This window comes from Artemia franciscana, chromosome 9, assembly GCF_032884065.1.
Source record: "Artemia franciscana chromosome 9, ASM3288406v1, whole genome shotgun sequence".
Classification (NCBI taxonomy): Eukaryota; Metazoa; Arthropoda; class Branchiopoda; order Anostraca; family Artemiidae; genus Artemia; species Artemia franciscana.
This window is the reverse complement of record NC_088871.1, coordinates 46,168,908-46,195,115: the sequence shown is the minus strand read 5'-3', so window position 1 is coordinate 46,195,115 and position 26,208 is coordinate 46,168,908. Positions and strand designations below refer to the sequence as shown.

General features: G+C 36.3%; 1 long non-coding RNA gene across 1 annotated transcript in view; it reads left to right on the top strand.

Annotated features, from left to right (window-relative positions):
- Nucleotides 1–3,897, top strand: part of LOC136031480 (uncharacterized) — a 42,724-nt gene extending 38,827 nt beyond the window's left edge. Inside the window, exon 3 of the long non-coding RNA XR_010618516.1 lies at nucleotides 3,809–3,897. This is a non-coding gene — a long non-coding RNA (uncharacterized LOC136031480). The remainder of the gene's footprint in view (nucleotides 1–3,808) is intronic.
- Nucleotides 3,898–26,208: the final 22,311 nt, after the last annotated feature.

Below are 26,208 nucleotides of genomic sequence, written 5' to 3'. Positions count from 1 at the left end.
TTTTCAGCCATATTACTCCCTGAAACGGAGGATATCACGTGGATGCTACCTCGCTTATCGTGGCCTGTATGCTCATGAGTCATTAAAACACATTCAAACTCAATAATACCATGAAATATCCGTATTTTTTTGAAAAAAATTTAATACACATGTCTTGACCCTTGAAAAGGTATTTAAGCTTTAATTTTTGTTCGAATTAGCCGTCTACCGATTTTCTAGGACCCTTATTTTGATACGATGACCTGGGAAAAACGATGGCATGAAACGTACTCTATTTGGTATTCTAGCATCATCCCTCCCAACACAAAGATTAACCACCCCTCCTTAATAATAGGTCACTGTATTATGAAGCAAATAATTTTGGCTAAATAGCCTTAAAATAAACAACAGAAACATTTTTGTGCAGTAAGACGGGAATTATAATGACTCAGATGGTTATCTCAGAATTTCGTTTGGATGTCTTTTTGGGAAAAGGGACAGGGAATAACAATAATTTCCTATATAATAATACTCCTACTTAATAATAGGTCAGAATCATAGAGAGCACAAAAGCACTGCCTTAGTAAAGCGCGATGTGAGCAAAAATGTATTATTTACTTATTTGGTTTTGCTTAGACCAGGGCACTTTGTATCGAAGGAAATGTCGTAGAAATTTCAAAAATAGATCATTTTGATTGGAAACTAAAAGGGCTAGTGCTCTTTTTATCGAAAGTGATTGGAGGACAACTTATCCCCCTCCCACGCCCACCATTTTCTCAGACACATTCAACCAAAATTTTAAGATAGCCATTTTGTTCAGCATAGTTAAAAGGTCCAAAAATTATATCTAAGTATGACCCCCCCTCCTCAGAGCCCCCACGGCAAGGGATGTAAGTTATGACCTGTGGACATATAAGGTTTCTATAGAAAGGATGATCATATAAAATTTGGAGGGGGCTCATTGGAATGGCAATCAGATGTTCTATTGCTCTTTTTAAGGTTCAAAGTGATCGGAGGGTGGATACTCCCCCACTCTTCGTATTTTCCCAAAAAGTATCTGATAGAGATTCTGAGATGACCATTGGTTGTCATAGAAACTTTGGAAAAGGCTCACTCGATTGGAAATTGAAAAGGCTAGTCTCCTTTTTGTTAGTAAAAAGTGATTGAAGGGCAGCAAACTCTCCCCCTGCCCATTAATTCCCGAAATACATCTAATTAAAATTTCAAGATAGCCATTTTGTTCAGCGTAGTTGAAAGGTCTGGAAATTATGTCATTGAGGAGAGCAGCCACCCCCCCCCCGCCACATCCCTCAGTGCAAGGGCTGTAAGTTATGTCCCGAGGGTATATAAGGGTTATATAGAAAGCCTGGTCGCGAAGGAGCTAATTCGATTGGAAATCAGATTTTCTGGTGCCCTTTTTGCTGAACCAAAGCAATAGAATGGCAGCCACCCTCCCCCTCCCCCAAGTATTTTCCACAAATACATTCGACAGAAATTTTGATATAGCCATTGGTTCAAAAATAGCCTAAAGTTCATACAATGAGGCCAGCGGGGTTCACGGAATCCCCCAGAGTCTGGGGGGTAAGGGTGGTAAGTTATATCCCAGGGGCATTTAAGCTTTTTATGGAAGGATTGGTCGTTTGAACTATAGAAGATGCTCATTTGATTGGAAATGTATAGTCCTAGTTTTCTTTTCAGGTTCAAACATGATGGGAAGCAGCTAGCCCCCTTGACAACCTCTTTCCCGAAACGCATTCTATTCACAAAATTCAATGAAAGACCAAAAATTATAAGAATTAAAATTAAATATTTAACAAGAATAAAGTGAGTGATTCGCCAATATCCGCGATTTGCACAAAATGCAAACAATTCTGAACTGGCATCGGCGGATACTAACGAACAACTGGGAAATGAACCAAAAATTCATTCAGTCAAACAAATGAACCGGCAACTAATTGACAAGGTCACGTTATTTCTGATTTTAACCATTGCATTTCTTGTGGTTACCCTTTGGTCGTTTTCTTTCTTTGATTTCTGATCGTTTAATCTCTTTACATTATGGGAGGCGAATGGGGCTTAAGAAATTGTCATAGCTTACAACCCTTACTATGAGGGCTCTGGGGGGAGGAGTTAATGTAAAAAAAAACATAATTACTGGACCTTTCAACTACACCGAGCGAATTGGCTAACTCAAAATGATGATTGGATGTACTTGGGGAAATAATGGGCGTGGGGGGTAGCTTTCCTCCGATCACTTTGTCTCTTCAAAAGAGCACTAGAACTTCTGATTACAAATCCAATTAGCCCTCTGAGGTTTGCTACACTGAACAAAATGGGTAACCAAAAATTTTAATTGGATGTTTTTGGGGAAATGATACGCGTGGAAGGGAGGCTGGTCGCCCTCAAACCACTTTAGACTATTAAAAAGGGCACTATTTCTCTTAATTTCCAATCAAATGGGTCCTTTTGAAGTTTCCACGTCAACTCCTCCATTATCAAGTGCCCTGGTCTAAGAAAAAATAGTACATTTTGTCCACATCGTTCTTTACATAGGCATGCTATTGTGCTGAATATGATTTCTGTTCGTTTTAGGTTCAATTTATTTATTGATGATGATTTGCGGTAGTTTTACATATGGAAGATTATTTGGCTTTATCTCTCCCATTTTCGGTTTAATGGAGCTCTTTGCCTTTCTTCGGAAATTTTTTTTGTGGAGAAAGCTTTTTAAATTGATTATTAGTAAAGGCGGTGGGTGCAGTAAAGAAGTTTTAAGCATTATAGCCGAGGCCCAAGGTGTTTTTTCACGGTTGAAAAAAGTTTAGAATAATAGGACAATAAATCTGTGAACTAAAATTAAAATATTGGAAGCTACAGTGATGACAGTGGTCAAAAATGGCTCTGATGCATTTGCACTCAAAGAAACATAATGAAATTCGCTAGATTTGTCCGGAAAAATTGGCTAAGGATTGTTTTGTTTACCTGATTGACTGACCATTTTTATGGCACTTGGTATTTACAAAGTGACAAATAACGATCGCAATTTTTGTCTGTCTGTCTCCCTGTCGGTCTGTTGGTCCTGGTTTTGCTAGTTCAGAGAATTCCAGATAAGCTAGGACGATGAAAGTTGGTAGGCGTATCAGGAACCAGACCAGATTAAATTAGAAATAGTCTCTTCCTCAATTCGACCATCTGGGAGGGGAGGGGGATCGAGCGAACGAAATAGTTGAAAAGACTTATATTTGCCGATAAAACAAATGATTGTTCTTGTTAAGTGTGACTTTCAAGTCTAGGTGTATGATTCTCGCTTAGGATGCGATATGTCTCAGGTTCGAATGCCGGACCACCCCAATTTTTACATGAAGAAGATCCGAAACTAGATACGTGATTAATATATTCATCACAGAAAGTTGGTAGGCGTATCAGGGACCGAACTGAATTAAATTATAAATAGTCGATTCCTCGTTTCTACCATCTGGGGCGGGGGAAGGACGGTTAATTCAGAAAAAATAAAAAACATGAGGTATTTTTAACTTACTAACGGGCTATCAGATCTTAATGAAATTTGATATTTAGAAATACCTCGTGTCTCAGAGTTCTTATTTTAAATCCCGACGGGATCCAGCGACGTTGGGAGAAGTTGGAGGGTGAACAAGAAATCTTGGAAAACACTTATAGTGGAGAGATCGGGATGAAACTTGGTGGGACAAGCGTTACGATACCGAACAAGAAGAGACTACAGGAACGCGTATTTGCAAGTTTATCTTTGCAATAATTGCCAATAAACAAAGAACACCAAAATCGATAACTCCAGTACCGAGTCTAATTTTAGGTTTCTACCTCTTCACACTCTTGGCTCTTGTTTTCAAACTATAGGCTGTACAAAAAGTGGAAGAAAAATTGAGATGGCTAGGCCAAGTTCCGCAGATGAAGGATGACAGATTCCCGAAGATTGTCTTTTTTGGCCAACCATCTAGGGCTAAACGGAAAGCAGGTCGTTTCAGGGAAATAGGAACTTCCTGGAAGATTGTAAAGGCAGAGGCTTGGAATAGATTGGAATAGAGGCGGAGCATGCGTAGCTGTGCTGGCTTCAGGTGACTTCGTTTTGTGGTAAGTTGTTAGCATATATATATATATATATATATATATATATATATATATATATATATATATATATATATATATATGAAAAACAATATATGCATATATACATGAAAGCAGATTTTTACAGAGGGTTGTCCCTACTTTGATACCTCACTCTTTACGCTAAAGTTTTACTTTTTGTAGCAATTTTAAAATAACGGCTCCTGAAACACAAGGGCTATTTAATTAGAATAAGAAGCTTTATTAAAGTTCTAAAAACTTTGCACGAAGAGTGAGGTATCGAGGAGGGGCCTTCCGCCTCATATACAGAATGATTTTTGTTTATTTTAAGCTTGAGTGCTGCTGTTTACTTTTAGTTGTTAAAACTTTTTTTTTAATTTACTTAAATTACGCCTGTATGTAAATACTGCAGGTTGACAGCTCTCTTCTTAAAGCAGTAAATGTGTTTCTTTTTAACATAAAACATTAAGTCCCAAGTCCCACATCAAACATTGGTTAAGCCTGGGCATAATTTGAAAAACAATCAGAAATTAAATAAAAAAGCAACTTTTTCCAGCTAAAGGTAAGGAGCAACATTAAAACTTAGAACTAACAGAAGCTATCCTTCATAATTATTCATATTTCTTATAATTCAACGTTTCTTTCACATTTAGACAATAAAAAGATTTCATCACTTTCATTTGAAATTCCACTTACATTTAGGCAACATTGCCTAAATGTAAATGAGTGGATTGGTGCGCTGGTTTCAGGATCCTTTGTCTGAGAGGGCGAGGGTTCAAATCCTAGTGTACCCAATTATTTAGTTTGGGACGGGGTCAGTGGTGTGACTCTGTAAGCTCAGCCAGAGTCGACCCAGCTCTAAATGGGTACCTGGAGAAATCTGGGGAAGGTAAACAGGAAGGGTGTACGAAAGCACAGGAAGGTTGGCTCCCAGCCCCCTATTGCACTTCCTGGCTAAGGGCCAAGAAACGGAGCCGGTAGGGACTGTAAAGTCTAATGCCGTATTCTTTACCTTTTTTTTTAGGCAATATTAAAGAAGAAAATTTACAACTCAATTATTCTTCATAATTGGGGAGGAGATTGTCCCCTCCTCAATCTCCTTTCTCTTTATGATAAACTCTACTTTTTTGTCAAGCACCATAAAATTGTGGCGTAAAGAGCGTAGGGTGTTTGAAGAGAGGTTAGCCCCTCCAACACACGGAATAGCTTCTCTTCCTTTCAATTTTAATATTGCTCCTTTTTCGTTCTAAATCCTTGGCTTTTTGCTTATGCATATACAATTTGCGAAACAAATAATTGAAGAAAAAACGGGTTTAATTTTTTTAAATAAAGCAGTGACAACAAAATAAAATAAAAACTACACTTTAACTAACAAAAAATAAAAATACTCCGAATATTTCGGCCCCACCTCCGGGAGCCTTTCTCAACGGGGAAAAAAAAAAAAAAAAAAGGGAGAAAATTACAACAATTTAAGACTGTTTTTAAGACATTTTAAAAATGCCACGACAACTAAACCAAACTAAAAATATAAACAATCAAATATAAAAGAAACAAGAACTCACATTTTTAAAACAAACACTCTCGCACTTGACTGTAACTTTAGAAAAAACTGCAATAATTGTTTCTATTGACACTTTCCTCTGCCACAATCGCTGTATAAATGGGGATCTATCAAAAATGAAAAATATAAATACTTGTAACAATACGAAAAAGAGGTCACCCAACCCCCAAATCCAATCAAAATCTTACAGGTTAATGAAACACAATTATGAATTATAAATTGAATGGATTTTTTCATTTGCTATTTTAGCTGCTGTCCGTTGACTTCTTACAGCATTGACCATGCTTTGACCTCCGTTCGCAAGGTTATTACTTGTTTCAGGACAATTATGCAAATCAATACTCATTGAAGTTTTTGACTGGTCTTTAATTAAACTATTATAATTAAAGTTACAGTCAAGTGCGAGAGTGTTTGTTTTAAAAATGTGAGTTCTTGTTTCTTTTATATTTGATTGTTTATATTTTTAGTTTGGTTTAGTTGTCGTGGCATTTTTAAAATGTCTTAAAAACAGTCTTAAATTGTTGTAATTTTCTCCCTTTTTTTTTTTTTTTTTCCCCCGTTGAGAAAGGCTCCCGGAGGTGGGGCCGAAATATTCGGAGTATTTTTATTTTTTGTTAGTTAAAGTGTAGTTTTTATTTTATTTTGTTGTCACTGCTTTATTTAAAAAAATTAAACCCGTTTTTTCTTCAATTATTTGTTTCGTAAATGGAAAAGCAGTGTGGTCTAAGAAATTATTTACATATACAATTTGACAAAATTGTTAACAGAATGGATTCCTGGATAAGATATCAATCACTTTAATCCATTATGTATTTAATTATTATGAATTCTTCTTGCCAAATTTTGGATTTCTGTGTGGCAATATTGAAAACCCACCCTGCTTGAATAGGTACCATTGTTCTGATTTTATTCTTGCCATGTAAATTATTTCTTTTTTGTGACAGAAAAATTCCGTATCGATTTGAAACCCCTTACATTTTCAAACATTTTAAGAATTAACAGTGTAGCAAAAGAACCAAAAATTTAGACTCACAGTCTAGCTGTAACACTGACCCTGTTTTTTCGATGCTCAAATTCAAGTGAGCAAAATGGACGGGTTCAAATTTTATTGATAATCAGTGCTATTACACTTGATGAAATTAAGTAAAAAAAAACAAGTTTCTTCTCTCCTTACTGATTGTAAGAAGCGAGATAAAAGCTTAAAACGAACAGAAACTACTCCGTATATGAAAGGGGCTGTTCCCTCCTCATTGCCCCACTCCTTACGCTAACGTTTGCCTCTTTCTCTCAACTCTACTTTTTAAAACAGCAAAAAACTTTAGTGTAAAGAGCGGGGCGTTGACGAGGGAACAGCCCCTTTCCTATGCGGAGTAATTTCTGTTCGTTTTAAGTTTTAATGTCACTCCTTACTTTCAGTTAAAAAAACTTTTTTTTAAATTAATTTCTGAACGTTTTTGAATTAATTTGGATCTCCACACATGAAAAATTAAAACGAAATTTGCGTATTAATTTTTTTTGCTAAATGACTTTCTCTTAATTTTTATCGGACGATTTAGAGTAAAAGGGGCGGGGGAGGAGGCCTAGTTGCTCTCCAATTTTTTGGTTACTGAAAAATGAAACTAGATTTTTTAATTTTTAACAAACGTTTTTATTAGTAAAGAATATACGTAGCTTACGAATTAACTTACGTAACGAACTTCCATATTCGTATATTTTTAATATGTATATGAGGGGGTTTGTCCCCTCGTTAATACCTCGCTCTTTAAACTAAAGCTTTAATCTCGTCCCAGTTCTTTAAGAATAACCCCCAAATCACAAAGGCCGTCGAAATTACTAAAAATACTTTAGCGTCAAGTGCGAGGTATTTAGGAGGAGATGAGTCCCTCATATGCGTAACAATCTCTCTTCGTCATAAGTTTTAATGCTGCTCCTTACTTTCAATTGAAAAAAAACTTTTTCATATTTATTTTTTCATTGTTTTTTAAAATATTGCTAGAAAGTTCTGCGTCCCTTTCATGGAATTTCTATTCCTCCGTGACAAATTCCTCCAAAGAAAGATCCTCTCCCGTAGTCCCCTCCCCTCAACCCCTCCCCAACCGAAAATCCCCCTGAAAACGTCTGTATAATCCCCAATAGCAATAACTGTATGTAAACACTGGTCAAAGTTTGTAACTTGCAGCCCCTCCCCGGGGACTTTGGGGGAGTAAATTAGCCCTAAATACATAATTCTTATGTTTTCCGGCTATGTTGAACAAAATAGCTATCTCAAAATTTTGATCCGTTGACTTTAGGGAAAAATGAGCGTGGGAGGGGGCCTAGGTGCCCTCCAATTTTTGGTCACTAAAAAAGGGCACTAGAATTTTTAATTTCCGTTATAATGAGCCCTCTTGCGACATTCTAGGACCACTTGGTCGATACAATCACCCCTGGGAAAAAACACAATTAAAACAAACAAATAAACACGCACCCGTGATCGGTCTTCTGGCGAAATATACGAAGTTCCACATTTTATAGATAGGAGCTTGGAACTTCTACAGTAGAGTTATCTTATACGCTGAATGCGATGGTGTGATTTTCGTTAAGATTATATGAATTTTAGGGTTTTTTCCCCTATTTTCCAAAATAAGGCAGATTTTCTCAGGCCCGTAACTTTTGATGAGTAAGACTAAATTTTATGAAACTTATATATTTAAATATATATTAAAATCCTCGTAAAAATCCGATTCTTTTGACGAATCTATTAGTATTGAAAATCGTTTTTTTAGAGTTTCGGTTACTATTGAGCTGGGTCACCTCTCACTAAAGTTCGTCACCTTGAACTGTTTGATAGTATAGTTTCGTCAATAAGATACTTTTGCTAACGTAGGAAAAACGGTTGATTTTTCAATGCTCTCTCTCTCTCTGGTCTCTTACGAGTAGTAAAGCATTGAGTCAAAAATATTATAACTACTACTACTATTACTACTACTAACAGCTCACTGCCGCCTGAGGACAACAAGCACCAAGCCACCTGAGGCCAACACAGATAAACACGCCCCTTCTTCATTCTAATCTACTCATAGGCTCCCTTTTTATACTTTCCCAGGAAATTCCCATTTGCCTTAAATCTTTCTTTATGACATCCCCTCATCCCTGACGAGGATGACCTGCTTTCCGTTTAACCCTAGACGGTCGGCCGAAAAGGACAATCTCTGGCAATCCGTCATCCTTCATGCGCAATGATCCCCAGCCATTTCAACCTTTCTGTTAGCATGGCCCTTAAAAGCGGGACTGAACCGCACTTTTCCTACAGCCTACTGTTTGAAATACTGTCAGTCAGTCAGCCAATATCTACTAAATTTTCATCTGTTTTCGAAGCGCACATGCTTCAGAACTATATTGATCCCTGGTATCACTGTTATTCTTCTAACTATATTATCACTATTAGCTTCCAATATTCTAATCTTGGTTTGCAGACTTATCTTCCTATTCTCCCAAACTTTTTCCAACTGTGGAAAAACCCTTTGGCTATTCTACTTTTATCATCTTAACTTCTCCCACCGTCATTAATAATAATGCTACCAAGTTAGATGAAGCTGTCTACTTAATCAATATTTTTGTTACCACATTTTACCTTTTCATCTTCACTTATTCCTAGCCTTAGCGATTTAGTCTCCTTAACATTAATTTTCAAACCTATTCTAGCACCCTGAACTCGCAAAACCTCTAAAAGTTCATTCATTTTGCTCAAACTTTCATCTAGGATGCTTAAGTCATCAGTATAATCTAATCCCAGGAAAGATTTTCCTCCCCATTTGATTCTGTGTCCTCTAATTGCCTTTCATGTGCTCCTTGGGACATAGACTAGCTGGTCCATATAAAGGGGGGATAGAACACAACCCCGCTTAATTCCTGAGTTAATACAAAACCAGCTGCTAACTTTATTTTCTACTTGAATCGCAGCAGTGTTATTCTCGTATGTAGCACTAATCCCTTCAATGTATTTTTCTGGTATCAAACAGTTCGTGGCAACGAACTGTAGTAAGGAGCGAACCGGCTCAATAGTAACCAAAACTCTAAAAAATGGAATTTTGATACCAATAGCTACATCAAAAGAATTGTATTTTAATGCTGATTTTAAATATATAAGTTTCATCAAGTTTAGTCTAACCCATCAAAAGTTACGAGCCTGAGAAAATTTGCGTTATTTTAGAAAATAGGGGGAAACACCCCCTAAAAGTCATAGAATCTTACCAAAAATCACACCATCAGATTCAGCGTATCAGAGAACCCTACTGTAGAAGTTTCAAGCTCCTATCTACAAAAATGTGGAATTTTGTATTTTTTGCCCGAAGGCAGAATACGGATGCTTGTTTATTTGTTTGTTTGTTTTTTTTGTTGATTTTTTTCCCAGGGGTGATCGTATCGACGCAGTTGTCCTAGAATATTGGAAGAGGGCTCATTCTAACGGAAATGAAAAGTTCTAGTGCCCTTTTTAAGTGACCAAAAAAATTGGACGGCACCTAGGCCCCCTCCCACGCTAATTATTTTCCCAAAGTCAACGGATCAAAATTCTGAGATGGCCATTTTATTCAGCGTAGTCGAAAAACCTTATAACTATGTCTTTGGGGAGGACTTACTCCCCCACAGTCCCCGTGGGAGGGGCAACAAGTTACAAACTTTGACCAGTGCTTACATATAGTAATGGTTATTGGGAAGTGTACAGGCGTTTTTAGGAGGATTTGTTTTGGTTGGGGGGGGGGGTTGAGAAGAGGGGGATATGCTGGGGGAACTTTCCATCGAGAATTTGTCATGGGAGAAGAAAATTTCCATGAAGGGAGCGCAGGATTTACTAGCATTATTTGAAAAAAACAATGAAAAAATAAATATGAAAAATTTTTTCAGCTGGAAGTAAGGAACAGCATTAAAACTTAAAACAAACAGAAATTATTACCCATATGAAGGGCTCACCTCCTCCTAATACCTCGCTCTTTACGCTAAAGTATTTTTAGTAATTTCAACTATTTATTCTACGGCTTTTGTGATTTTACTGTTTGTTTTTACTGTGAGTTTTTTACTGTTTTAAAAAGAAGAATTGAGAGAAAGAGTCAAACTCTAGCGTAAAGAGCGGGGCGTTGATGAGGAAGCAGTCTCTTTCATATACGAAGTAATTTCTGTTCGTTTTAAGTTTTAATGTCGCTTCTTACTTTCAGTTAAAAAAAACTTGTTTTTTTTTATTTAATACCATACGAGGACAAGATATTTGCTAAAGCTCTTCTATCAGCAGAATCGAACGCTTGCTCATAATCTATAAAACTCAGGACTAAAGGTGTTTGACGATTCAGGAGCTTCTTAATTATTAACCTAAGAATAAATATTTGGTCGACACATCCTCTCCCTTTCCAAAACCGCACTGTTCTTCTCTTATAACTTTGTCTACAGCATCTCTCAGTCTAAAAAGTATTATATTACTAAGTAAGTTGCTACCTACAGAGACCAGGCTAATGTCTTGATGATTGCCACACTCGCTCGTATCACCTTTCTTATATAGTAGTTTGATTAGGGTGTTCCTAAAATCGCTAGGTACTCCTTCTTTTTCAAAGATCATATACATAATCTTCAGTAAGTTATTTCTAATCTCAGAGCCCCCATATTTCGGAAACTCATTTCCAACACTATCAGCACCTGGGGCCCTATTACTTTATAATCCTTTTAGTGCTGTTATTAATTCTTCGGGTATTTTGTGTTTTATGTAGATAGTAATATTAGCTGGAAAAAGCATTGCAGTGTTATTGGTGCAAAAATTGCTAGGGGTCTAGGAATTCTGAGACGTGTAAAAAAAAACATTTCCTTTCAAGATTTTAAAAATCGTTTATTTTTCCCTTGTTCATCTTTATATAGAATACGGTTGTGTTCATTGGGCCAGCAATTTTTTTCTAATTATAAAAGGATCCAGATTTTGCAAAATAAAAGCATTCGATTGATTGCGGACATAAAAGAGTAGGTTGAATCCAAGTTAGCTTTTCCCGGTGTAATGTTTTAAATGTTGGTCAGATTTTTCAAATTTTAGTTTATGTCTCTCTACTTAGTTGTTTGCAGTTAAACTATTCAAAATAGAAACTTCAGATCTTTGCAAATAGTCCTAGAATTGTGAGAATGTAAGTTATGTATCAAACAGTTCGTGGTAACGAACTGTAGTAAGGAGCGACCCGGCTCAATAGTAACCAAAACTCTAAAAAATAGAATTTTGATACCAATAGCTACATCAAAAGAATCGCATTTTAATGCTGATTTTAAATATATAAGTTTCATCAAGTTTAGTCTTACCCATCAAAAGTTACGAGCCTGAGAAAATTTGCGTTATTTTAGAAAATAGGGGGAAACACCCCCCAAAAGTCATAGAATCTTAACGAAAATCACACCATCAGATTCAGCGTATCAGAGAACCCTATTGTAGAAGTTTCGAGCTCCTATCTACAAAAATGTGGAATTTTGCATTTTTTGCCAGAAGGCAGATCACGGATGCGTGTTTATTTTTTTTTTTTTTTTTTTTTTCCCAGGGGTGATCGTATCGACCCAGTTGTCCTAGAATGTTGCAAGAGGGCTCATTCTAACGGAAATGAAAAGTTCTAGTGCCCTTTTTAAGTGACCAAAAAAATTGGAGGGCACCTAGGCCCCCTTCCACGCTAATTATTTTCCCAAAGTCAACGGATCAAAATTCTGAGATAGTCATTTATTCAGCGTAGTCGAAAAACCTTATAACTATGTCTTTGGGGACGACTTACTCCCCCACAGTCCCCGTGGGAGGGGCAACAAGTTACAAACTTTGACCTGTGCTTACATATAGTAATGGTTATTGGGAAGTATACAGGCGTTTTCAGGAGGATTTTTTTGGTTGGGGGGAGGGGTTGAGAAGAGGGGGATATGCTGGGGGAATTTTCCATCGAGAATTTGTCATGGGAAAAGAAAACTTCCATGAAGGGAGAGCAGGATTTACTAGCATTATTTAAAAAAAAATTAAAAAATAAATGTGAAAAAGCTTTTTCAGCTGGAAGTAAGGAACAGCAATAAAACTTAAAACAAACAGAAATTACTACCCATATAAGGGGCTCACCTCCTTATGATACCTAGCTCTTTACGCTAAAGTATTTTTAGTAATTTCAACTATTTATTCTACGGCTTTTGTGATTCAGGGGTCATTCTTAATGAATTGGGATAAAATTTAAGCTTTAGTGTAAAGAGCGAGGTACTGACGATGGGGCGAATCCCCTCATATATGTAATAAAAACATGAGAATACAAAAGTTCTTTACGTAAGCTAATTTATAAGTTACGTAAATCTTTACCAATAAAAAGATTCGTAAAAAATTAAAAATTCTAGTTGCCTTTTTAATTAACCAAAAAATCGGAGGGCAACTAGGCTTCGCCCCCGCTCTTTTTTCTCAAAATCATTCGATCAAAATTGTGAGAAAGCCATTTAGTCCCCCCCCAAAAAATATGCAAATTTCGTTTTGATTATTCCTCTGCGGAGAGCCAAAATCAAAACATGAATTGATTCAAAAATGTTCAGAAATTAAATAAAAAAAACGAGTTTTTTTAACTGAAAGTAAGGAGCGACATTAAAACTTAAAACGCACAGAAATTACTTCGTATATGAAAGAGGCTGCTTCCTCATCAACGCCCCGCTCTTTACGCTAAAGTTTTTTACTGTTTTAAAAAGAAGAATTGAGAGAAAGAGTCAAACTTTAGCGTAAAGAGCGGGGCGTTGATGAGGAAGCAGCCTCTTTCATATACGAAGTAATTTCTGTGCGTTTTAAGTTTTAATGTCGCTCCTTACTTTCAGTTAAAAAAACTCGTTTTTTTTATTTAATACAAACTTAAAGAAACGTATATAGACTGGAAAATTTAACGTCATGAACAAATCATATTTTTGTCACTGGCATTACATAAATATTTTTACATATTGCAATTTCATGAATATTTTCATGTGGTTAAGCTAGTTTAAAGTATTTAGTAAGAGGTTATAATAATGCAATTAGCCTTAGCGAAGTAATTGATATCTGCAAGGGCCATTTGAGAGAGCTGAAGGTTTCAGCAAGCGAAGGGGAGCACGGCGAATGGTCAAGGAAGCCATCTTTTTTCTGGTGTACTTTATAATAGTCAAAAACTCACGAAGTTCAACTAATTTTATAGGGTAATAGACTGATATTTTTTTCAGTTATGAGCGCTTAAAGGTTTATTTTCGAAGACTTAGTCTCACAAAGACTAATTACATTGACTACAACAAGTGCTAAGAAATGTGGCCTTTGTTTTTAAATCAATAAAAGGCCACAAAACATGGCCTTTTATGGAGACTTTTACATAATAAATTGTTCTTTTGATATAATATTTCTCTTATATTCTGTGCTCAATAAATCTTTCACTGTTTTTCTCCTTCTTGACAGTGGTCTCTCTTATACATAATGATCCGCTTTTTAGGACAGTAATTTTGTTATTCTAGAAATCTTTTCAGTGCTTGGAACTAGCTTAGCGAGGTGGGGTGATAAATTAGCTCTTTTCTAGGGAAGTACTGTCACTTCAAATAAGTTGGACAGAGTCCCAGGATTATTTATTCTCTTTTCCTGAAGTAATAAGTCTGCACCCGGAAACTTGTGGCTGGTGCATTGATTGTAATTTTATTTTTGGTAAAATTGGGCTTTCAGATTATTCCTATTTGATACAGTTCGACAGACAAGAAACTTTATATTTTCCATATGTTTCCCTTTTATACGGAGTAATTTCGGTTCGTTTTAAATTTTAATGTCGCTCCTTACTTTCATTTAAAAAAGTTTTTTTTTTTTTTGGACATTTTTGAATTAATGCATGTTTTGATTTTGGTTCTCCGCACATAAATAATTAAAAACGAAATTTGCATATTATTTTTTGGCTAAATGGCTTTCTCATAGATTTAATTGGAAGATTTTGAGAAAAAAGGAGCGAGGGAGGAGGCCTAGCTGCCCTCCGATTCTTTTATTACTTAAACAGGCAACTATAACTTTTAATTTTTTACGAACGTTTTTATGAGTAAAAATATACGTAACTTACGTAGCGGACTTCTATATTCATATGTTTTTATTGCGTATATGAGGGGGCTCACCCCTCGACGATACTTCGCTCTTTACACTAAAGCTTAAATTTTGTTAAGATTGACCCCTGAATCATACAGGCCGTGGAATAAATAGTTTAAATTACTAAAAATACTTTAGCGTAAAGAGAACATTTTGTAGATAGTAGCTTGAAACTTCTACAATAAATGTCTCCGATACTCTGAATCTGATGGTGTGATTTTCGTTAACATCATATGACTTTTAGGGGGTGTTTCCCTCTATTTTCTAAAATGAGGTAAATTTTCTCAGGCTCGTAACTTTTGATGGGTAAGGCTAATCTTGATGAAGTTTATATATTTAAAATCAGCATTAAAATGCGATTCTTTTGATCTAACTATTGGTATTAAAATTCCATTTTTTAGAGTTTCGCTTACTTTTGAGCCGGGTCGCTCCCTACTACAGTTCGTTACCACGAACTGTTTGAAAACAGCTGCGAACCACAGCAGCGTGCGACCCAAGATTTTAATCCGCTTGTAACAGTGTTTGGAAGGTTCTATAGGCTGACGAATAATGGATATTTCAACAAGTGCTTAATTCCTGTATTAATAGATAAAAATCTGTAACAGGCCAACACAGGAAACATGGTGAATGATGACAAAGGATTTAAAATGGTTAAGTTTTATTCAATGTAATGTTCGTTGTTTTTGAGGTTCTATTTCTTCATTCATGGTAATTTCTGTTCATATTAGGTTTGAATTGTTGTCCCTCTGAATTTTTTTCTTTTTTTTTGACGTCCACTACTAACTAAACGGCATAACTCCCTTTTTCATTGAAAGGGAGTGCTACTACTACTACTACTACTACTACTACTACTACTACTACTACTACTACTACTACTACTACTACTACTACTACTACTACTACTACTACTACTACTACTACTACTACTACTACTACTACTACTACTACTACTACTACTACTACTACTACTACTACTACTACTACTACTACTACTACTACTACTACTACTACTACTACTACTACTACTACTACTACTACTACTACTACTACTACTACTACTACTAATACACTACTACTAATAAACACAGCTACGCACTCTCCTCCTCCAATCTAATATATTCAAGGCCTCCCTCTTTACACCCGCCCAGGAAGTTCCCATTTCCCTTAAATCTTTATTTATGACATCCTCCCAACCCAGACGGGGACGACCTGTTTTCTGTGTAGCACTAGATAGTTGGCCAAAAAGGACAATCCTCGGCAATCTGTCAATCTGGCCAATGGACAATATTTGGCAGTATTTCATTTTTCATCCGCAGAACATGGCCTAGCCATCACAATCTTTCTTTCTTTATGGCCCTAGAAAGTGGGTTTGAACCACATTTTTCGTACGACCTACTGTTTGAAATACGGTTAGTCAGCAGGGTACCCAGAACAATCTGTAGGCAATTTCTCTGGAAAACATCTAGTAAATTTTCGTCCACTTTTCGGAGTGTACATGCTTCAGATCCATATTTGACCACTGTCATCATTGTAGCTTCCAATATTCTAATCTTAGTTTGCAGACTTATCTGCCTATTCTTCCAAACATTTTTAACTGGGAAAAAAACACCATGAGCATAAGCTGTTCTACTTTTAACATCTCCACTGCTCCCACCTTCTTTACTAATAATGCTACCAAGTTAAGTAAAGCTGCCCACCTGATCAATCTTTTCGTTACCCAATGTCACCTTTTCCTCTTCACTTATTCCTAGCATTAGTGACTTAGTCTCCATTAACGCTGTAACCGTGTTCCTTAACATTAACTTTCAAACCTAATCTGGCACCCTGAACTCGCAAAACCTCTAAAAATTCATTGATTTTGTTCGAACTTTCATCTAATATGCTAACAACCTCAGCATAATCCAAGTCCAGGAGTGTTTTTCTTCCCCATTTGAATCTGTGGTTTCAAATTGCCTTTCCTGTGCTCCTTAAGATCAAGTCCATAAAAATGATCCATATAAAGGGAGATAGAACAAAACCCTGCTTAACTCCCGATTTAATACAAAACCAGTTGTTAACCTCATTTCCTATCTTAACTGCAGCAGCAATATTCTCGTAAATAGCACAAATCACTTTAATGTGTTTGTCTGGTATACCATATAAGCATAAGACCTTTGCTAACGCTCTTCTATCAACAAAATCGAAAGCTTGCTCATAATCGATAAAACTGAGGACCAAAAATGTTTGACAACGAAGGGACCTCTCAATAATTAACCTAAGAGTGAAAACGTGGTCGACACAACCTCTACTTTTTTTAAACCGCACTGTTCTTCCCTTAAAACTTTGTCTAAAGCATCTCTCAGTCTAAACAGTATCATATTACTAAGTAATTTGCCACCTACAGAGACTAGCTAATACCTCGATAATTAAGAAACTCACTCTTGTCACCTTTTTTATACAGTGGTTTAATTATGGTTTTCCTAAAATCATTAGGTACTTCCCCTTTTTTCAAAAATCATCTTCATAATCTTCAGTAGCTTAATTCTAACCTCAGAGCCACCATATTTAAGAAATTTATTTACAACACTATCAGCATCTTGATCCTTACTATTTTTTTTAATCCTTTTAGTACTGTCACTAATTCTTCTTCACAAAACAAATCTTCCTTCACATCCAATGTATCAGAAACTTTTTCATTTTAATCTATATCTTTTCCTGCAACTATATCTCGGCTTAGCAAACTCTCAAAATGTTTCGCCCATCTTTCTTTAACTCTTTCCATATGGCTAATTGTGGCCTTATTCCTATGGTTAACTGGGACTAGTCCGGATTGACTACTCCCTTTCAATTTATTAACATGCCAGTATAATATTTTACTATTATGCCGTCTAGCTGCGGCTTCCAGATCCTCAGCAATTTTATCCATAGCCTCCACTTCACATCTCCTTAGGTCATATTTTAATGCTTTCTCCACTTTCTTTACATTCCTTATGTTTTCATATGATCTATCACTCAGATAATTCTTGCATAAACCCCTTCTACTCTCTATTAGACATAAAGCTTTTACACAAATATTCCTAGTTGCAGTCTCAACACTCTTCCCTAAGACACCATCAGCAACTTCACAAATTGTATTTCTAAAATTATTCGATCCATCTTCCACATTGTAAAATTTTAAACTCTCAAGTTTAGTATTCAACTGTTCCCGGAAGGTTTCTCTCAAATTTTCATCCTGGAGTCAACCAACATTAAAACTTTCCGGGAGGCAGTTACCCTTTCGAATTTTCAGCTATAATTAACCTTAGACACTACTAGATGGTAATCTTTACTTTTAACATCAATAACAGCACTCCTATACACCCTAGTATCTCCTATGCACCCTAGTTCTATGGATACTATAATCCATAGAACTATGAGCAAAAAGTAGCACGAGGGAAAACATATTGTACAATTGCAGGGTGATTTGTGACATTTTCCTCAGTGATTAGTCTGGATCAGCAAATTGATCAGTCTGGTCATTGATTGATTTAGCATAGCTGTTTATCAAACAGTTCGTGGTAACGAACTATAGTAAGGAGCGACCCGGCTCAATAGTAACCAAAACTAAAAAAAAATGGAATTTTGATACCAATAGCTACATGAAAATAATTGCATTTTAATGCTGATTTTAAATATAAAAGTTTCATCAAGTTTAGTCTTACCCATCAAAAGTTACGAGCCTCAGAAAATTTGCGTTATTTTAGAAAATAGGGGTAAACACCCCCTAGAAGTCATAGAATCTTAACAAAAATCACACCATCAGATTCAGCATATCAGAGAACCCTACTGTAGAAGTTTCAAGCTCCTATCTACAAAAGTGTGGAATTTTGTATTTTTTGCCAGAAGGCTGATCACGGATTTGTGTTTATTTGTTGTTTTTTTTTTGTTTTTTTTTTCCAGGGGTGATTGTATCGACCCAGTTGTCCTAGAATGTTGCAAGAGGGTTCATTCTAACGGAAATGAAAATTTCTAGTGCCCTTTTTAAGTGACCAAAAAAATTGGAGGACACCTAGGCCCCCGCCCACACTAATTATTTTACCAAAGTCAACGGATCAAAATTCTGAGACAGCCATTTTATTCAGCGTAGTCGAAAACCTTATAACTATGTCTTTGGGGACGACTTACTCCCCCACAGTTCCCGTGGGAGGGGCAACAAGTTACAAGCTTTGACCAGTGCTTACATAAAGTAATGGTTATTAGGAAGTGCACTGGTGTTTTCAGGACGATTTTTTTTTGGTTGGGAGGAGGGTTGAGAAGAGGGGGATATGCTGGGGGAACTTTTATCGATAATTGGTCATGGGGGAAGAAAATTTCCATGAAGGGAGCGCAGGATTTACTAGCATTATTTAAAAAAACAATAAAAAAATAAATATGAAAAAGTTCTTTCAGCCGGAAGCAAGGAATAGCATTAAAACTTAAAACAAACTGAAATTATCACCCATATGAGGGGCTCACCTCCTCCTAATACTTTGCTCTTTACGCTAAAGTATTTTTAGCAATTTCAACTATTTATTCTACGGCTTTTGTGATTCAGGGGTCATTCTTAATGAATTGGGACACAATTTAAGCTTTAGTGTAAAGAGCGGGGTTCTGACGAGGGGGAGAACCCCCTCATATATGTAATAAAAAGATGAGAATACAAAAGTTCTTTACGTAAGCTAATTTATAAGCTACGTAAATCTTTTACTAATAAAAAGATTCGTAAAAAATTAAAAGTTCTAGTTGCCTTTTTAATTAACCAAAAAATCGGAGGGCAACTAGGTTTCCTTCACCGCTCTTTTTTCTTAAAATCATTCGATCAAGATTATGAGAAAGCCATTTAGCCAAAAAAAATAAAATAAAAAAAAACACAAATTTCGTTTTGATTATTCCTCTGCGGAGAGCCAAAATCAAAACTTGCATTGATTCAAAAACGTTCAGAAATTAAATAAAAAAAAACAAGTTTTTTTAACTGAAAGTAAGGAGCGACATTAAAACTTAAAACGAACAGGAATTATTTCGTATATGAAAGATGCTGCTTCCTCATCAACGCCACGCTCTTTACGCTAAAGTTTGACTCTTTCTCTCAATTCTTCTTTTTAAAACAGTAAAAAACTTTAGCGTAAAGAGCGGGGCGTTGATGAGGAAGCAGCCTCTTTCATATACTAAGTAATTTCTGTTAGTTTTAAGTTTTAATGTCGCTCCTTACTTTCAGTTAAAAAAACTTGTTTTTTTTATTTGATATCATTTAAATGCGAATGAATTTTGTTATCGTCATCGATTTTATTAATAACAACTAAAGAGTTGCTTTTGTTGGCTTCAATGATTATTGTGGAATCACCACGGATTTTATTCAGCACTCTTATGCCATATGAATTTATTAACAATTTTATTGGATGATATTTGGGATTGGAGTGTTTTGGAGCCTCTTAGGGAGAATATAAAAATTTTATGGGAGTGTTTTAAAGGATGCTAATCATACAAGCTCTGACTGCATCAGGTCAGGTTTAGAAAAAGAGCAATACATTTGTGGAGAGGATTCTAAAGATGTTGCCAAGTCTGGAACTGAAACTTGTTTTGGCAAAAAAGATAATTCTGGCCCTTGCTCTAGCATCATCTCTTCTATGACTTATATGATTGAATTACATTACGTCTGTCGATATTAAAATTACGTCTGTCGGTCCCAGTTTTGCTGCTTTAGGCACTTCCAGGTAAGCTAGGACGATGAAATTTGACAGGCGTATCAGGAACCTGACCAGATTAAATTAGAAATAGTCGCTTTCCCGATTTGACCATCTGGGGGCAGTTGGGGGCCCGTTAATTGGGAAAAAGAGAAAAAAATGAAGTATTTTTAACTTACGAAAGATTGATCAGATCTGAATGAAATTTGATGTTTGGAAGGATATCGTGTCTCAGAGTTGTTATTTTAAATCCTGACCGGATCTGGTGACATTAGGGGGAGTTGGGAGGGTTTAAACCTAAAATCTTTGAAAACATTTAGAGTGGACGGATCGGGATGAAACTCGGTTGGGAAAAAAAGCACAAGTCCTAGATACATGATTTACATAACCGGAACGGATCCGCTCTCCTTGGGGTAGTTGGGGGGGGGGGGGGGGTTAATTCTGAAAAATTAGAAAATTAGGTATTTTTAACTTACGAACGGGTGATCAGATCTCAATGAAATTTGATATTTAGAAGGATATCGTGTCTCAAAGCTGTTATTTTAAATCCTGACTGGATCTGGTGACATTGGGGGACTTTGGGGGGGGACCTAAAATCATGGAAAACGCTTAGATTGGAGGGATCGGGATGAAACTTGGTGGAAAAAATAAGCAGAAGTCTTAGATACGTGATTTACATAATTGGAACGGATCCGCTCTATTGGGGGGGGGGGTAATTCTGAAAAATCAGAAAAAATGACGTATTTTTAACTTACGAAGGAGTGATCGGATCTTCATGAAATTTCATATTTAGAAGGACCTCGTAACTCAGATCTCATATTTTAAATCTCAACTGGGTCTAGCGTCATTTGGGGGAGAGGTCAGTTGGGGGGGGGGAGCCGGAAATCTTAGAGAATACTTAAAGCGGAGAGATCAGAATGAAACTGGATGGGAAGAATAAAATCTGTCTAAGATAAGTGACTGACATAACCGGACCGTATCTGCTCTCTTTCGTGGAGTTGGGGTGGGGGTGGTTTGGAAAAATGAGGTATTTGTAACTTATGAAATGGTGAACAGATCTTAATGAAATTTGATATTTAGAAGGATCCTGTGCTTTAAAGCTCTAATTGTACATTCCGACAAGACTCTGTGACATTGAGGGGAGTTGGAGGGGAAACTGGAATTCTTGGAAAACGTGAAAATAGGAGTATTTTTATCTTACGAATAGGTGATCGGATCTTAATGAAATTTGATATTTAGAAGGAATCCATGTCTCAGACCTCTTATTTCAAATCCCGACCAGATCTTTTGACATTGGGGGGAAATCTTGGAAAACACTTGGAGTGGAGGAATCGGAATGAAGCTTGGTGGATAGAATAAGCAAATGTCCTTGATACGTGATTTACTTAACCCTACTGTACTGGATTTGCTCTCTTTGGGGGGATTGGGGGGAGGGGTTCAGTGATTTGGCGAGTTTGGTGCTTCTGGACGTGCTAGGACGATGAAAATCGGTAGGCGTGTCAGGGAGCTGCACAAAATGACTTGATAAAGTCGTTTTCCCAGATTCGACCATCTGGGGGGCTCACGGGAGAGGAAAGATTAGAAAAAATGAGTTATTTATAACTTAAGAATGGGTGATCGGATCTTAATGAATTTTGATATTTAGAAGGACATCGTGACTCAGAGCTCTTATTTCAAATCCTGACCGGCATTAAGCCTCTGATTTTCCTTTTAAATCAACCTATTGATTTTTAGAATTTTGTTAGAGCTCATACCATATGAGCTCTTGGCTCTTAGCTCTTTTTGCCTCGTCACAAGTGCCATATGAGCTCTTAGCTCTTGACTTATTATAAAATGCATACAGTTACTGGTTAAAGGTTGAATTTATGAGTACATATTGGGTTGATCATTTTAGATTCATATTCCAACCTTACAAGATTATTGGTACGTCTCTCTTTTGAAAAACGCAAATCATGGTGGAATAGATTCCTTTCCATACTAGCAATCTGCGGAATATTTTCAGCTGACAAACATCGTTACAAAAAAATTTTAAGAAATATTCTTTCTAATGCAGTTTCATGTAAACTGTGTTTTTGTCCTTATTAATGTGATTTAATTTACTTAGGTGCGATTTATCTGTGAATTGTGACTCTTGGTAAAGTGAATAAACACAAATTTGGCCTTAAGAATTTAGGAACGATTTTATTTCTTCTACAACATTCCAGAAATGGTTGTTGACAAATAAAAAGTTCGTTGACTAATTAGGGAATGTTTTTCCTTAAGGTAATAAACTAAATGCTCATTTATCCTTATGTTTTTTTTTCTTTTTGATCCATACCATTTAAAGTTGTACTTTGTTCCTGAGCTTTGTTGGTAGGCTGTGTTTTCTGTTGCTATTGCCCACAGGCTTTTTACAAGAAATTAAATAAAAAAACAAGCTTTTTCTAGCTGCAAGTAAGGAGTGACATTAAAACTTAAACAAACATAAATTATTCCGTATATGAAAGGGTTTCTCCGCAACGCCTCACTCTTTACGCTAAATTTTGACTCTTTGTCACAACTCTACTTTTCAAAATAATAAAAAAAAACAATAAAATTTTATTCACATTTTAATGTATGTTATGTAAATTTATATCAATATACATATATATATATATATATATATATATATATATATATATATATATATATATATATATATATATATATATATATATATATATATATATATATATCTATATATATAAAAATAAGTTGTCTGTCTGTGTGTCTGTCTGTGGATCAGGTGACGTCATGTTTCTGTGTTGACTGACGTCATGAAATTAGTTGTCGTCATTTTTGCTTTGACGGTGACGTCATTCAAGATATTTAAGACATATGTTCACGTAGAAATCTATTAATGTTTAAGTTTACAATGACTGATGAACTTACCATGGCAAAAGCCGATGAAGATGCTCAAAGAGTCTATGCCAAAAAACTTGCTGCTGATAGAGAAAGTCAGAAAAGAAAGCGTGCCGAGGAATCAAAAGAACAGCAAGGAAACAGGCTTGAGGCTAAAGAACGCAAAACCGCGCAGTTAGATGAAGATCCACCTGGACAGCGAGAGTCAAAACATATCAAAACTGAAAATGATAGCGATGATGATTGGGTTTGGGATTTTGACTTGGATAAGGTCATGAATGCCTACCAGATTTTAGTTAAAAAAACAAAAGTTCGGCGATATGTATTTCATAGTGAAGCCAGTCAGTCGACGGCCAACCTACCATCTTCAAAGATACCACGATAGGAAGACTCTACACCGTTCACCCCAATCAACATGAATGCTTCTTTCTACGCCTGCTTTTGGTGAATGTACCCGGTCCGACATCCTTTGAGTATTTGAGAACTGTAAACGGTACTATACATGACACTTACCGTAGTGCATGCCAAGCTCTGAATTTATTGGAGAATGACCAACACTGGGATAACTGCATCAATGACGCGTGCGAAACGTCAACCCCAAGTCAAATTCGTGCATTGTTTGGCATCATTTTAACAACTTGCTCTCCATCAGCTCCTACAGAGTTATGGGAAAAATATAAGTCAAAAATGTCCGAAGATATACTCCATCGAAAACAGTTAGAGACGTCAGATATGACTTTTGATTTTACATCAGAAATTTATAACTACACTTTAGTTATTATAGAAGATTTGTGCGTACGTATGGCAAACAAACCTCTTCAGGATTTGGGAATGCCTTCACCTAACCGTATCGCTGCTGTTTCGACATGTGTAGAATTGGATCGTGAACAAAGTTACAGTACGAGTGATCTATTGTCGTATGTACAAAATAACATTTCCAAGTTAACGTCGGAACAAAAAGACATTTATGATACGATAATGCATTGTGTCGATAACAACGTTGGAGAAATTTTCTTTTTGGATGCGCCAGGAGGTACTGGTAAAACGTTTGTGATAAAACTGATTCTGGCATCAATTCGATCAAAAAATGATATAGCGTTGGCAATTGCGTCGTCCGGAATAGCCGCAACATTGCTGCCTAGTGGAAGAACTGCTCATTCCGCTTCGAAATCTCCTCTGAATTTGCATTCTACAGAAACTCCCACGCGCAATATTTCCAAATCATCTGGTATGGGTAAAGTATTGCAGCAATGCAAACTTATTATTTGGGAAGAGTGCACAATGGCACACAAAAAATCGCTCGAGGCTCTGGATCAATGCTTGAAAGATTTGAGAGGGAAGTCGAAACCCTTTGGCAGCACATTAATATTGCTTGCGGGAGATTTCAGATAAACATTACCTATAATACCTAGATCAACTCCTGCAGACGAAATAAATGCTTTCCTGAAAAATTCTAAATTATGGGCACACGTAAAAATATTAAAATTAACTACAAATATGCGTGTCCGATTGCAAAACGATGACTCTGGTCAAACATTTTCAGATCAATTGCTGGCAATTGGAAACGGAAAGCTCCCAGTAGACTCAATTTCAGGACGTATACAACTACCTGCTGATTTCTGTAATTTAGTGACGTCCAAAAATGAATTGATTGAAAAAGTATTTCCGAATATTCTAAAAAATTATAAAAATAATAAATGGCTAAGTGAAAGAGCGATCCTCGCACCCAAAAATATAGACGTCCACGAAATCAACAATATTGTTTTGACCAAGATTCGAGACCAGGCAGTCCTTTACAAGTCAGTCGACACAGTTTTGGAACCAAATGAAGCGGTTAATTATCCATCTGAATTTTTAAATTCCATAGATCTTTCAGGGTTTCCACCACACGTGCTACAACTAAAAATAGGCGTACCAATAATACTTTTAAGAAATATCAACCCACCAAAGCTTTGCAATGGCACGCGACTTGCCGTAAAAAAAAACAATGGAAAACCTAATAGAGGCCACAATCTTGACAGGGCCTTTTGAGGGTGAGGCTGTTCTTATTCCTCGCATTCCCATGATTCCAACGGATCTGCCTTTTCAATTTAAAAGATTGCAATTATTCGATTAGCATTTGCAATCACCATTAACAAAGCTCAAGGTCAATCATTAGAAAAATGTGGTATAGATCTTAATACTGATTGTTTTTCCCATGGACTATTGTACGTTGCATGTTCGAGGGTCGGTAAACCTGACAATCTATTTATATGCAACGACAATGGGACAACGAAGAATGTTGTATATTCGCAAGTTTTACGCAGTTAATTTGTATTGTATCTATCTATCTATCTATCTATATAAAAACGAGTTGTGTGTATGCATGTTTGTCTGTTTGTAAAAAGAGCGTTTGCATATGACGTCATTATTAGTACATACGGCTTTGTATATGCACAGACAATGGGAAAGTCAAGAATGTTGTATATTCGCAATTTTTACGTAGTTTAACTCCTGCAGACGAAATGAATGCTTGCCTGAAAAATTCTAACTTATGGGCACACGTAAAAATATTAAAATTAACTACAAATATGCGTGTCCGATTGCAAAACGATGACTCTGGTCAAACATTTTCAGATCAATTGCTGGCAATTGGAAACGGAAAGCTCCCAGTAGTGGGAAAGCCAAGAATGTTGTATATTCGCAATTTTTACGTAGTTTGAAACACACATATAAATCTATCTATATTCACAGGTGGGACACAGAGACACAACTACAATGGCGCGTAACTAATATGGCGCGTAACGACTTACGCGCGCGGGGGGCTTGGGGGGGGCACGAAGCGCCCCACCAACTAGGTATTGGGGTGGCGCGAAGCGCCACCCCAACAGCTAGTATATATATATATATATATATATATATATATATATATATATATATATATA